Below are 13441 nucleotides of genomic sequence, written 5' to 3'. Positions count from 1 at the left end.
TGGGAAGGAAGCGGCTGTGGCCTTAATTAAGGTACAGCCCAGCATTTTCCTGGTGTGAAAATGGGAAACCACGGAAAACCATTTTCAGGGCTGCCGACAGTGGGGTTCGAACCTACTATCTCCCGAATACTGGATACTGGCCGCACTTAAGCGACTGCAGCTATCGAGCTCGGTCAGAACATTTTAAGCAAGCTTAGAACCTATGGGAGTAATGGAGTCCCACTCCCATTTGACAGGCGAGGGACTCCTTGGAAACAACTTGCCGAACAAAATGGAATTTGATCGGGAGCTATTAATATTAATGGGGCTTATGGAAGAAAGAAGGTAGAACTGGCTGAGTCAGCAAAGAGGATGCATGTGGATGTGCTAGGAGTAAGTGATATTCGGGTAAGGGGAGATAATGAGGAAGATATAGGAGATTATAAAGTGTACTTGACGGGTGTTACAAAGGGAAGGCCAGAGTCTGGGGTAGGGTCTTTATCAGGAATACCATTGCACGCAACATAGTTTCTGTTAGGCACGTAAATGAGTGAATGATGTGGGTAGCAGTAAAATGAAAATGTTAAAGGTCCACCTTTTCAATACCATGAATGTTTATTGATGTGAATATATATCACATAACGTCTAGAGAAGGTTGGTACTAGTTTCGACGCTCGTTGCGCGTCATCATCAACCAACAAATCAATTGAGCAAAATGCAACTTATCGAATAGCAATATATAACACATGATAGCACCTACAAAACAAATGTTAAACTATGACTAGTTGAAATATAAAACACATGACAGCAAATACAAGGATTAATGTTGAAAGCTAAATTGTCAAAAGTTAAAACAATGAAATCAAAACAGAGAAGGTCACAATAGTTAGGGTATGATACATGAGAAAGTAGTCCAGCTTGAGGTTTGTAGAACGTAAGGCGTATCTATATACAACATTTAAATGCACCAGCTAAGGCAAATTTTAAATGTAACATTAAAATGATGAGGGTATGGTTTGTATAACCATCTAAAACATATGACAGCACCTATAAAGTCACTGTTAGATTATAACCAGTTGAAATGATGTGGTGTGTCTGACTGTAAATCATAACATTTTTGAGAAGGTATCCCAGTTGTTGAGTCTTGATAAACAAGAGAATAGTCCAGTTGAAGTGCATAAATCATGAGGCCTCATATGTTATCAGTGGGAAGAATAATCTTGTTCTCGTATGTTGCGGTAATTAACAGGCTTAATTCAGGTGGTTTTGAAGTCAGCAATGTGGTCTTGTGAAGATCATAATTTGAATTAACGTCACGATTCCCAGTTCAGTATGGAAATGTGGAGACCTGACGAAAAGATTGAAAGCCAAATTAGGCGTGATATAAATGTACATAGCCAAAAGATATATAAGGGAAAGGAGGCGAACTCACCTTGAGTAGCGTGATGGCATAGATGTTGAAAGAAGAGGAGCTGGGCTAATGAAGAGAGCAATAATGGAGGCCGAGTAGTGGAAGGGAAGGGAGAGTGAGGGGAGGGGAAGGGGGGAAAAGGAGGAGCTAAAGCTGAGGAGTAGGGCTATGGTGAGGCAGAGGGATGAGGTAGTGGGGGTAAGTGACGGGGATGTGGATTGCACATGGCTTGAAAGATAGCGCTAGTGTTTGGAAATCTGATATTTTTAAACAAGTTAATTAAGAAATCGAAAAGGATATTAAGTTCGTCAGAGATTTCATTTAAGTTGAAGTTAGGATTAAAGTATTGATCGAAATGGATGAAACAATTTTCGATTATGTTCATGAGAGGCCCTTTATTGGCCATTTGAAGGATCTCTAAATCATGTTCAATATCGGTAAACTTGTGGTTGGAGTCAAAGATGTGTTGACCTATTGCTGAAAACCTATTGTATCTTATAGCGTTGACGTGCTCTGAATATATAGTGGTGAAACTGCGTCCTGTTTGTCCGACGTATGAGCATTTGCAGTCATTGCATTTGAATCTGTAGATTCCAGACTTTAAGAAAGTATTGGACATGTTAACTGATGGGGAATTGTGCAGAATTTCAGAGTTCCTGTTATTTGATCTGAAAGAAATTTTTACGTTATGTTTACTGAAGAGATTGGTGATTTTGCAGACATCTTTGTTAAAAGTAAAGGTGGAAGAAGTGGCGTCTTTAGATTTTTGTTTAGTAAGAGTGGTTTTAGGTCGGTGCCTGAATTTGTTGATAATCTGTTCTATAAAGGGTTTATTGTAACCGTTAAATTTGGCGATTGCACGAATAGTATTTATTTCGTTGTTCAAGTCTTTCTTTGACATGGGTATTGTGAAGGCACGGTGGACTAAACTATTATAGGTAGCACGTTTGTGTGCTTGGGGATGTGTGGAGTCTTGACGAATGGTAGTTGCAGTTTGTGTGGGTTTCCTGAAGATTTTGTAAGAAAAAGAGGAAGGGTGTCTATGAATGGTCAAATCTAGAAAATTGATTAACCTGTTTGTTTCAGACTCAAGTGTAAATTTAATGTGGGGATCGATGCTGTTAAGATCGTGAAGGGTAGAGGCCGCGTTCTTAATTTCTTAAAAAATTCCTTAGTTTTGGAGACATAGTCGGTTTTATTCATTATAACTGTGGTATTACCTTTATCAGCTTTAGTGACTATTAGGTCGTTATTATTGATTTTCTTTTTAAGTTCGGCGATTCGTTTGTGTTCGGAAATCTGCTTATTGTCAGCAGAATTAATGCAGGAGAATCTGTTGTTTACGTTGTCAGAGGTAAACATTTTGTCTAATTTCCTTTTTACTTCGAATCTAGTTCGTCGTGTTGTTCTAACGGCATTTTGTTGATGGCGGCCTCAGACTCAATAACTAAAGTAGTGGCGATGTTCATTTTGTTCAGGTTAGGCCAGTTGTGCTTTGAGCCTTTCGATAGAATGGTGGTTTCTTCTTCATTTAAAGTTACTTTAGACAGGTTAACTACAGGCAGGGTGGAATTTCTCAATTACATTTTTAGACAAACTAGTCTCTTTAGACTGGTTTTTAGGTGGAGTTGTGTTCATTTTTAAAGTGTTTAATTTTTTCTCTAATGTAAATTGTTTCTGTGAAAGTTGGTCAAAAAGTCTGTTGTTAATTAGGTCTTGGAAAAGATTCCACTGGGCACTAGGGAGCAAATTGGCTGCTTCAAGGTGAGTCTCGTAAAGTCTATTATTCAAGTAAGATTTTTCTTGTGTAAAAAACGGATTTCATTTCTTAGCCAAATTTTGTTGGTTTTTTGGCGAGTTTTGATAGAATGAGGTGTGGAAAAGTGTTTTTTAACGGTGCCTTTTAAAAAATTTGGAGTCACATCATGCTCAATACACTGCTTCAAGAAGCTGATATCTTTGCCCAATTTGGCGATTTTTATTTTCAGGCTCATGTAGTGGTATGCCTTTCGCTTTGCCTGGTAGGCTATCTCATTGAAAGTTAGAAACTTCATTTTGTTCCATATTGAACTGGGATTACAGTAAAATGAAAATGTTAAAGGTCCACCTTTTCAATACCATGAATGTTTATTGATGTGAATATATATCACATAACGTCTAGAGAAGGTTGGTACTAGTTTCGACGCTCATTGCGCGTCGTCATCAGCCAACAAATCAACTGAGCAAAATGCAACTTATCGAATGTCAATATATGACACATGATAGCACCTACAAGACAAATGCTAAACTATGACTAGTTGAAATATGAAACACATGACAGCAAATACAAGGATTAATGTTGAAAGATAAATTGTCAAAAGTTAAAACAATGAAATCAAAACAGAGAAGGTACCAACGCAAAATCAAAATTATATCGTGTGCTAGGAATTATTTTATAAGATACATAACCTGAATGCCTTTTGCTGGCGACACGTAGTGTTTACAGTGCACTATGTGTTCTGGTGTGGGCTAGAATAAATTTTTTACTTTCATGGACCTGTCTCAGTCTTATCCTTGGCTTTGACGATATGAAAGTGACTGAGGTATGAGTGATGCTAGTACCATTCCTTATGCAGCCAGTCTCTGTTATGAATGGTATGAAAATATCATTCATAAGGTCAGTTGGTGAGTGCATTTCAGTGGGAGAATGATACGTAATAGCAACTTCTGGCTCGGTGAGGAAAGCAATGGGAAACTACCTCACTCCTCATTTCCCTAGTACACCTCTTCATTGATGCCTAGGCCATCTATGACAGCTGTTGGCATAGCTGTGGAGGAAACAAAAGTGCCAGGGGATAGGTATACCACCACGCTAAATGTCTGGCTCTGGGTCGCGCATTAGCATTGAGATATATTAGATAATTGACTTTGTATTACACACGCAGATTAATATGGGATTTGAGAAAGTCCAAGAGATAACGTAGGTGAGGACCACTAATGTATTTACCGTCCCTACTTTCATTAAAGACCACAAAGTTTGAACAATTGAAAAAAGAAAGAACTGCTACCCAAAATTTTCTTACAATTATTAGAACGATTTACACGTATCGTAGACATATAACATTCCTTTTTAGGATAACAAGGATAAACTTTTCATAAAGCATCATTTTAGCATGAGAACCATAATTATTGGCCACAATTTTAAACCTAACACCTCCAGGGTGTTTTACAAAATTCTAATAATCCAAGTAAAAGAGGGACGGGACGGAAAGAAGGAAGATGAAAAATAACAAGGATAAGAGAGGAAAGAAAAAGTGGGAATCCGACTGCGCAAGCTTTGAGAGAGTTCATCCACCCATTATTGTTCTTATTAAAAGGTTGAACATATCATGTCGACGATGGTCACCCTTAGTCCAATTTAAAGCTTTTCATCTTCATTTCATGTCGTGAAAATTTAAGTCCGGTGAAAATCGAAACAGTTAGGGCACAAAATAAGGCCTTCAGTAAGTAGAATGAATAAACAGCCAGGTCACCTGAAGGGCTAATTTAGTTTTTACAAAATAATAAGTGAAGTATTAGCTCACCTAGTGTCCGATGATATGTTTCCAGTTGGACGGAGTAGACGTGCGCTTTGTGCGGCAAACCGCACAAGGTCAGTGGCCCCTCCACTCGCACACACTGTACACAAGTCGATGCCAGGCTCGTGAGACGAGCAAGGCTGTCCATTATATATACGCAAGGAAGTGAAGACTAGTAACTTCGAGAAGTTTTAGGTGATGTAGCAGGTGGCGTAGGCAGTAGAATATAAACACAGTGTGGCAGTCAGTATGCAGTGAGCCTTGGGAGTGAAGAGACGGGTGAGCACAAAATATGATTAAACCAATATATATACAAACATAGATGACAAAAGCAGGTTACAATAATTAAAGTAGAAAACAGATGATGCAGTAGAAGCGTAGATATGAAGATATTGCTGGAGTATGTAGAGACGTAGATGCAAAGATTATTCCAGAAAGTCGTGGAAACGTAGATACAGAGGTTATGGCAGGAGCACGTTACACATGCCCTGATAAAGACCAATGCAATTTGGCTGAAAGCTTGGTATCATTAAATAAATATAGTGGCTTTAATCCAGTATTCATTTATTTATTTACGTTAAGAAAAATGGGTGTTAGTTGGGGGGCTATGGGAGCAAGAAGGGTTGAAGACTTGGGAGTGAAGTGAAGTAAGAATAATGCCATAACAGGTGTATACAGGTTATGAAAATATGACCCATAGCTGGGGACGTGCAGTTTTTTTTTTTTTTTTTTGGTGGAAATTGGGGTTATTTTTGAAGAATTTTGCGTTATTATCTTTAGAATTTTGCGTTATTTTTAATCGCGTTATTATATTTTGGGATTTTAAAGATTTTTTCATGTAAATAAATGATTGAAAAACAATATGTAGTTTTATTTAAAGACTCACACACACGTTTCTATCATTGTTATCACTGAAGAAGGAATAATATGAAAGAAAATTACATAATACCGTATTTACGCGAATAATCCCCGTCATTGAATAATTCCCGCACCCTCATTTTAGGAAGGCTAATTTTGGAAAAAAATATGAAATTAACTAAAATTCCTTCCATTGAAAGAGTAACTGTAGAGAATATATATATATATTCATATGACTCTGGCTGAGACACCATCATGTCATGATTGTAATCTCCATGTCTATTGCTTTCACTGCATCCATCTTGTGATTTACATATGTAATAAATAGTGTCGTTTTAATATAAACCGTGCTGATCTTATTACTTTCCGAAACATCGTGCCTTTTCAACAGGTTATGGGCCCAGGATGCGCATTTGGAAAGTTATTAAATTAAATTAAATTAAATTAAGTGATAAAATACACTGAAAAATAGACGCGTGAAAATATCGTGTCGCGCACGGTTGGCGAGGTTGAGTTAAACATTTAGCCAAGTGTCTTCTGCGAAGAAATAGTGTGTGAAGATGAACAATTCAAGTATGGTGCGCATTGAGGCGTTGTCAAAGGACAGCTTTGACACATGGAAAATTCACATGAAGACTGTGTTAGTAAAAAATCGTACTTGGGTATACGTTGCTGGGATAAAAGTTAAACCTGAACCGGTTAGCGAGAACACGGCCTCTATTACAGAATGGGAAGAACCTGACAGTGAAGCAATGTCAGATATCATCCTGGTGATTCAACCCTCGGAATTGAAACGGGTAAAAGATTGTATTATTGGTATTGGTATTATAAAAGATTGTGTCACTTCGCGTGAACTGCGGCTAAAACTAGAGTCGATTTACCAATCGAAGGGGCCAGCGCGAAAAGCAACATATTAAAGCAGATCTTGCTTCAAAGAAATAGTGAAGATGGGGATGTACACGATCATTTGCGGAGATTTTTCGACTCCGTAGACAAGCTCGATGGTGTGAACGTGGCAATCAACGATGATTTGTTATCCATATTACTTCTGCTTGCCAGTCAGTTTTGAATACTTCCGGTGTGGGATAGAATATCACGACGAACTTCCAAAGCCCGAGGTATTACGCATAAAAATTGTCGAAGAAAGTGACGCGAGGAGCAGTGATCGGAACAACATGATGCAAAACTGTATGACTGTTGAACGAAAATTCAAGAACGGGAATTATAGAAAAGTCGATAAAGGCGAAAAAGGAGTATCCATATCTCTTCGTTGCTATCGTTGTAAAAAGATAGGTCATAAGGCGAAGGAATGCAAATCGAGTAAAAATTATCATGATAATGCTCACAAGGCCGAAGGAAGTACCTCGCTATATATTACATCAGAACTGAATTCTTGCAAGTTCGTGACGTACCGCGACGCAGATACAGTTTGGTGCCTTGACAGCGGCTGTACATCGCACATGTGTAAAAATCTGGACTATATTTCACAAGAATCCGATGTTTCTGACGATTTAAAGTTCTACAGTTCTACAACGAAAATAAGTGCAAAAGGTGTTGTGACAGTGTCAATGAGCATTGATGGTTGTGATAAAAGTTTCAGCCTATGTGATACATTATACGTACCTGATCTGTGTACTAATCTACTCTGTCGGGAAGATCGTAGACGGGGGTCACCGCGTAGTGTTTGACAAAACATCTGCTCGAGTTACAGATGTGAACGATAGTACCTTATTCATTGCACATAGAAAAGACAGACTTTATTACGTTAATTGGTCGTACGCCGAAGAACAGGGAAAAATTGCCCGAGCTGGAGATACACGCAAAGGATCTATTATGGACTGGCACATTCGATTGGGACATCTAAACATAACAGATCTATGTGAGACAATGAAGAATAAAAGGATGGAGGGAATCAAAGTCATCGACACTGAAGAGGATTTTGAATGTGAGATCTGTGTCCCCTTTTCCGAAGAAGTCCAATACGAGAATGGAACCAGGGGAATTGATTCATTCCGATATTTGTGGCCCAATGAGGGTTTCCTCGAATGGAAACGTGCATTACTTTGTCACATTCGTCGACGATGCGACTGGATGGTGAGAAGTGAAGCTTCTTCGTCAGAAAAATGAAGTCGTTAATGAGTTTCAGGACTTCAGAAAACGTCTGGAAACACAGAAAAACACGAAGATAAAGATTTTGCATTCTGATAATGGTACGGAATATGTGAATTCCCAATTCGACGCAGTGTTAAAAAGCTGCGGGATCCTACGATGCCTGACGATTCCGCATAACCCGGAACATAATGGAGTAGCGGAAAGGAAAAACCGTACACTCGTTGAGATGGCCAGATGTTTATTAATGCAGTCCAGGCTTCCTCCTTCTTTCTGGGCAGAGGCTGTTTCAGCAGCAAGTTACATTAGGAACAGATATCCTACGAGTAAACTGGGTGGGCGAACTTCTTACGAAGCCTGGACTGAAAAGATTCTAAATGTTTGTAAATTCGAAAAATTTGGATGAGAAACCTACTGCCTAAATCGATCGCCGAACGTAGGAAAATTCGACCCTCGGGGTCAAAAGGGCATATTCCTCGGATATGCTGAGCAGTCCAAAGGTTTCAGAATTTGGGTACCAAAGGAATGAAAAGTGGAAATCTCACGTGATGTCAAGTTTTTGAAAGGAAACAGACAAGAGCCAAAATACGATCTTGATATTTTTCCAAATCAGCACCCAGATGTAGAGCTCTTTGATGAAGATCATCCCAGGATAGAGCCAGAGCAGGTTGATCCTTTCATCAATGTAAACATAACTCCTAGAGACACAGAACGTACAGAAAGCACCACAGATCCGGATAGTTCTGAAGAAAAATTTCTTGGTTTTGAAAATGAACCTGAACCAAAACCACGAGCTTGATAGCTGCAGTCACTTAAGTGCGGTCAGTATCCAGTAATCGGGAGATAGTGGATTCAAGCCCCACCGTCGGCAGCCCTGAAGATGGTCATCCGTGGTTTCCCATTTTCACACCAGGCAAATGCTGGGGCTGTACCTTAAGGACACGGCCGCTTCCTTCCCATTCCTAGGCCTTTCCTATCCCATCATCGCCGTAAGACCTATCTGTGTCGGTGCGATGTAAAGCAAATAGCAAAAAGCGGAAATACGACGACAGTCTCGACAGGAAGACCAAAAATGATCCGTTCGAGAACACGAGGCTGACCTCGAAAGCTTTACCAGGAACATGATGGAGGACAAATTGATTCAGTATGTCTGGCTGAGGTTCCAATTCGGGTGGCATTTTCAGGTCCAGAGAAAAATGTGTGGATGGCGATGGCAGATTAATTTGTCTCTATTCGAAGAAACAAGACCTGGGATCTTGTAGACCGCCCAGAAAATAGGATGACAATTGGAAGTCGTGTAGTCCTTAGGAATAAGTACGGAGCAAATGGTGAGATCACAAGAAGGAAGGCTAGAGTCATGACCAGGGGTTTTTCCCAGAGGCCAGGTATAGATTATACTGAAACATTCGCACCAGTAACACGACTCAGCTCAATACGAATGGCTATTGCGCTCGCTGCTCATCATGGAATGTATGTCTGACAATTCGATGTAGCAACTGCATACTTAAATGGAATTGTTGAAGAGGAAATCTTTATGCAGGTACCAAACTACACCAGGGAAATACTCGAATTCATTGTACAGGAAGGCATTGCAACATCCGAGATCCTTGCTGAAGCCAAGAGGATGCTGAAGATGTTGAACAAGGATTGTGTTAACTGTATTAAAAAGGCTCTGTATGGCTTGAAGCAGGCTGGCCGCTGTTGGCACCAACGCTTGAACGAGCAACTACTTAAAGCTTGGTGTCAAACCAATGTCCGGCGATTCGAGCATCTATGTGAAGGGTTCTGATGCTGATGCTCTCCTAATCATAGTTTATGTTGATGACATTTTAGTTTTGTCATGGAACTCGAGAGAAATTGATAGGTCCACAAATTTCTATAAAAGTCGTTTGAGGTCAAAGACCTAGGAGACATTAAGTGCTGTCTCGGGATTGAGTTTTCTTGAGATGAATCCGGTATCACCTTGAAACAGTAAGGTTATGTTTTGGACATCTTAGATCGCTTTCGAATGTCTGATTGCAAGCCCGTGGCCACACCAATTGAAGCTGGAATTAAACTGTCAAGATCAAAAACTTGGTCCAAGGATGATGGCGAGAGGCCCCCTACAGAGAGCTTATAGGTGCTCTTATGTACCGTTGGCATTGTCGTAAACGGACAATATATGGCCTTGAGTGAGGCTTCAAAAGAGGCAGTGCACTTACTACGAGTAGCAAGGGAGATGGCATTAACAGCGTGTCAACTGTACAGCTATACAATGACAACATTGGAGCTCAGAAGCTTGCTGGAAATTCTGTTTCCACTCTCAGACTTAGCACATTGATGTGCATCATTTTGTATGAGAGGTTCTTTCATCTGATGACATTCACCTCGAATACTTGTCAACTGAGAGGATGCCTGCAGATATATTAACCAAGAGACTACCGAAGGATAAGCACTGGAAGTGTTTAGAATGTCTGGGTGACAGAAAACTGAAACGTTGAAGCTGGTTCATCCTTTGAGAGGGGGTATTGAGAATATTTATATATATTCATATGACTCTGGCTGAGCCACCATCAAGTAGCACCACCTACATACTATGTTTTCTTTATCCATTCTGACATGTCACGATTGTAATATCCATGTCTATTGTTTTTACTGCATCCATCTTGTGATTTACGTATGTAATAAATAGTGTCGTTTTAATATAAACCGCGCTGATCTTATTACTTTCCGAAACATCGTGCCTTTTCAACAGTAATGTAGATATAAACAAACATTTCGTATCACTCCGCGAGGTCCACGTGGTCTTTACACAAATATGAATATGTAAATTTACGGATACAGCTGCTTTGCCTGAGATGATAAAAATACATTATCACTGCTATGAAATATATTTTCCATGAAAATGAGCAAGTAGGCCTACTTACGTGACAGGTATTTCATTAATCTGAACTTGCAATAGGCTCCATTCCCTGTAGATCGGAAGATTCGTTATCTCTTGCCTCACTAGAATCCTATCCTAAATTTTTTACAAGTTCGTCACACTCCACGTCTTAAACACTTCTCACACGTGGTCTCTTTTTACTGGACAGTAACAGGACCGGTGGTGGATAATTCTTTTCGTGCAATGTAAACACTTGAAATAGACACACCAGCGAAATCTGATGTTAGTTTTGCGATACATTAAAACCTCGTTAATTCAAAGTCTTCGTAATGCAGAAAACGGACTTCAATTACGTGATTTCGAATTAACAGCCATCTTGTAATTCAGAAATGCCAACCCTCGCAAGTTTTCGTGGATTCTGCTTTTCTGCGTACTGCTTGTTATATGATATTGTGGCGTTCCTTAAAACGCTGAATACAAAAGAATTAAGATTTCACTCTATTTTCCACTATGAAACACACTATAGACACACCAAAGTGAGTGAAAGTGTGGAAAGCTACTCCTGCACGTTCCTTAAGACGTGTTCTATCATGATGCAGAGAAATTTTGAATTTAAATTTCTCTGTAAAATACGGTACTATATTTTATAAATGTAAAGTCAGTTTAGAATTAAAAGTCTGAATTGTTTTCTGTTTAAATATGACATATGCGGACAGTTTTCTTCCATCTACAGTTGCACAAAGCATAAGTGTACATTCAGCATCGAAAACTAGGTGAGCCAGGAGTGTGTTGGCAACCTTAACGCAAATAAAACCTGCACCCCTATTTCGTGCCTCAAACTTTTTTAAAAAATATGCAGGGATTATTTGCGTAAATACGGTATTGTTTTTTTTTTCCTAACTGTCAAAGGAGAACATTGTCACTTTCCTGTTGCAATGCAAGTCGCTCAAAACTCCTGAGTAGCGAGAAGAGAAACGTTCACAGTCAACATTAGCACACGGATACCACACTGATTGGAGAGTTCTGCCACTAAACTCAGGATGACTGTCAAGCAAACTAATCAGAACTTTCACAATATTTATTTTTCCATCTCGCAATTTGATTGATTTGTTCCTGAAGTTCACTGTACCCTTTTGTGATTACTGAATCATTTTAATTTTTAAAGAATGGAATAGACTTCACTTTTTCCACTAGTGCTGAATCAACATTTCTGTTAATGATGAATACTGGACTAAACATGCATATAAAATGTATAAAGTTGACATATTCACGTTATTGTCTCATTTAGTTTTATTTTGCAAAATAAATCTGTCCAATTTTTGAATTGTTAACAACGTTATGTATAGGTAACTGTTTCCCAAGCATTTTAGTGAATATTTTGTAAAAGTCGGTGTATGGATGATAGGAAAAACTTAAAACGGTCCACCTTTTCAATACAAAATGTTATATTTATTTATAACATGTATTTGCACTTGGAACTAGTTTCGACGCTGTGTTTGCATCATCATCAGCCAAAATGTGGGAAATAGGCAAGATGTAGGCATTTATATTACATAAGGCGTTACATTAAACAATACACATCTTACAAGGAGATAAAAACAGGGACGAATATAGAAACAAATGAATCGTTGAGAAAACAAAAGTTATACATATTAAAAATAACCTTAACCACACATCTTGCAGTGCGAAAGTGTTCTTCTTGAATGATTCCTGAATATAAAAAAACACACGCGCACACATTTCTGAAGAGCCAGCAGGCAGGACAAAGTAAAGTGAAACCTTAAGAGTTCCTCCGAGAAGAGTTCCTCATTTTTTCTATGTTCCGACTAACTAATGAAGTCTCCCTTGAGTTCCTGATAAACATACACAACAGGAAATTCTCCTTCACTCTCAACAATAGCTCTAAAGACCAACGGTAAAATTTTTATTTTAAATATTGTGCAGAGACGTGAAAGCATGATTTTGAACATGATATAACTCCTTCATATAACCCAGTTTTTTATACAAGGTGTTGCATTAAATAACACACATCTTACGAGGAGATAAAAGCAGGGATGAATGTAGAAACACATGCATCGTTGAGAAAGCAAGTTATACATATTAAAAATAAGCTTAACCACATAACTTGCAGTGCGAAAATATTTGCCTTGAATGATTCCTGAATACAAAACGCGCGCGCACACACACTTCTAAAGAGCCAGCAGGCAGGAAAAAGTAAGGTGAAACCTTAAGAGTTCTTCTGAGAAGAGTTCATCATTCTTTCTATGATCTGACTAACTAATGAAGTCTCCCTTGAGTTCCTGATAAACATACACAACAGGAAATTAAACAATACACATCTTACAAGGAGATAAAAACAGGGAAAGTTATACATATTAAAAATAACCTTAACCACACATCTTGTAGTGCGAAAATATTCGTCTTGAGTGATTCATGAATACAAAACACACGCGCACACATTTCTGAAGAGCCAGCAGGCAGGAAAAAGTAATGTGAAACCTTAAGAGTTCTTCTGAGAAGAGTTCATCATTTTTTCTATGTTCCGACTAACTAATGAAGTCTCCCTTGAGTTCCTGATAAACATACACAACAGGAAATCCTCCTTCACTCTCAACAATAGCTATAAAGACCACGGTAAATTTCATTTTAAATATTGTGCAGAGA

At 38.8% G+C, this 13441-nt stretch overlaps 1 protein-coding gene across 3 annotated transcripts in view; it reads left to right on the top strand.

Annotated features, from left to right (window-relative positions):
- The window catches only part of Rbcn-3B (WD repeat-containing protein Rbcn-3B), a 438089-nt gene that overhangs the window by 158959 nt on the left and 265689 nt on the right, over positions 1-13441 (top strand). The gene's annotated exons all lie outside the window — the stretch shown is intronic.

This window comes from Anabrus simplex, chromosome 5 (genome assembly GCF_040414725.1).
Source record: "Anabrus simplex isolate iqAnaSimp1 chromosome 5, ASM4041472v1, whole genome shotgun sequence".
Classification (NCBI taxonomy): domain Eukaryota; kingdom Metazoa; phylum Arthropoda; class Insecta; order Orthoptera; family Tettigoniidae; genus Anabrus; species Anabrus simplex.
This window is presented reverse-complemented; position numbering and strand designations above follow the sequence as displayed.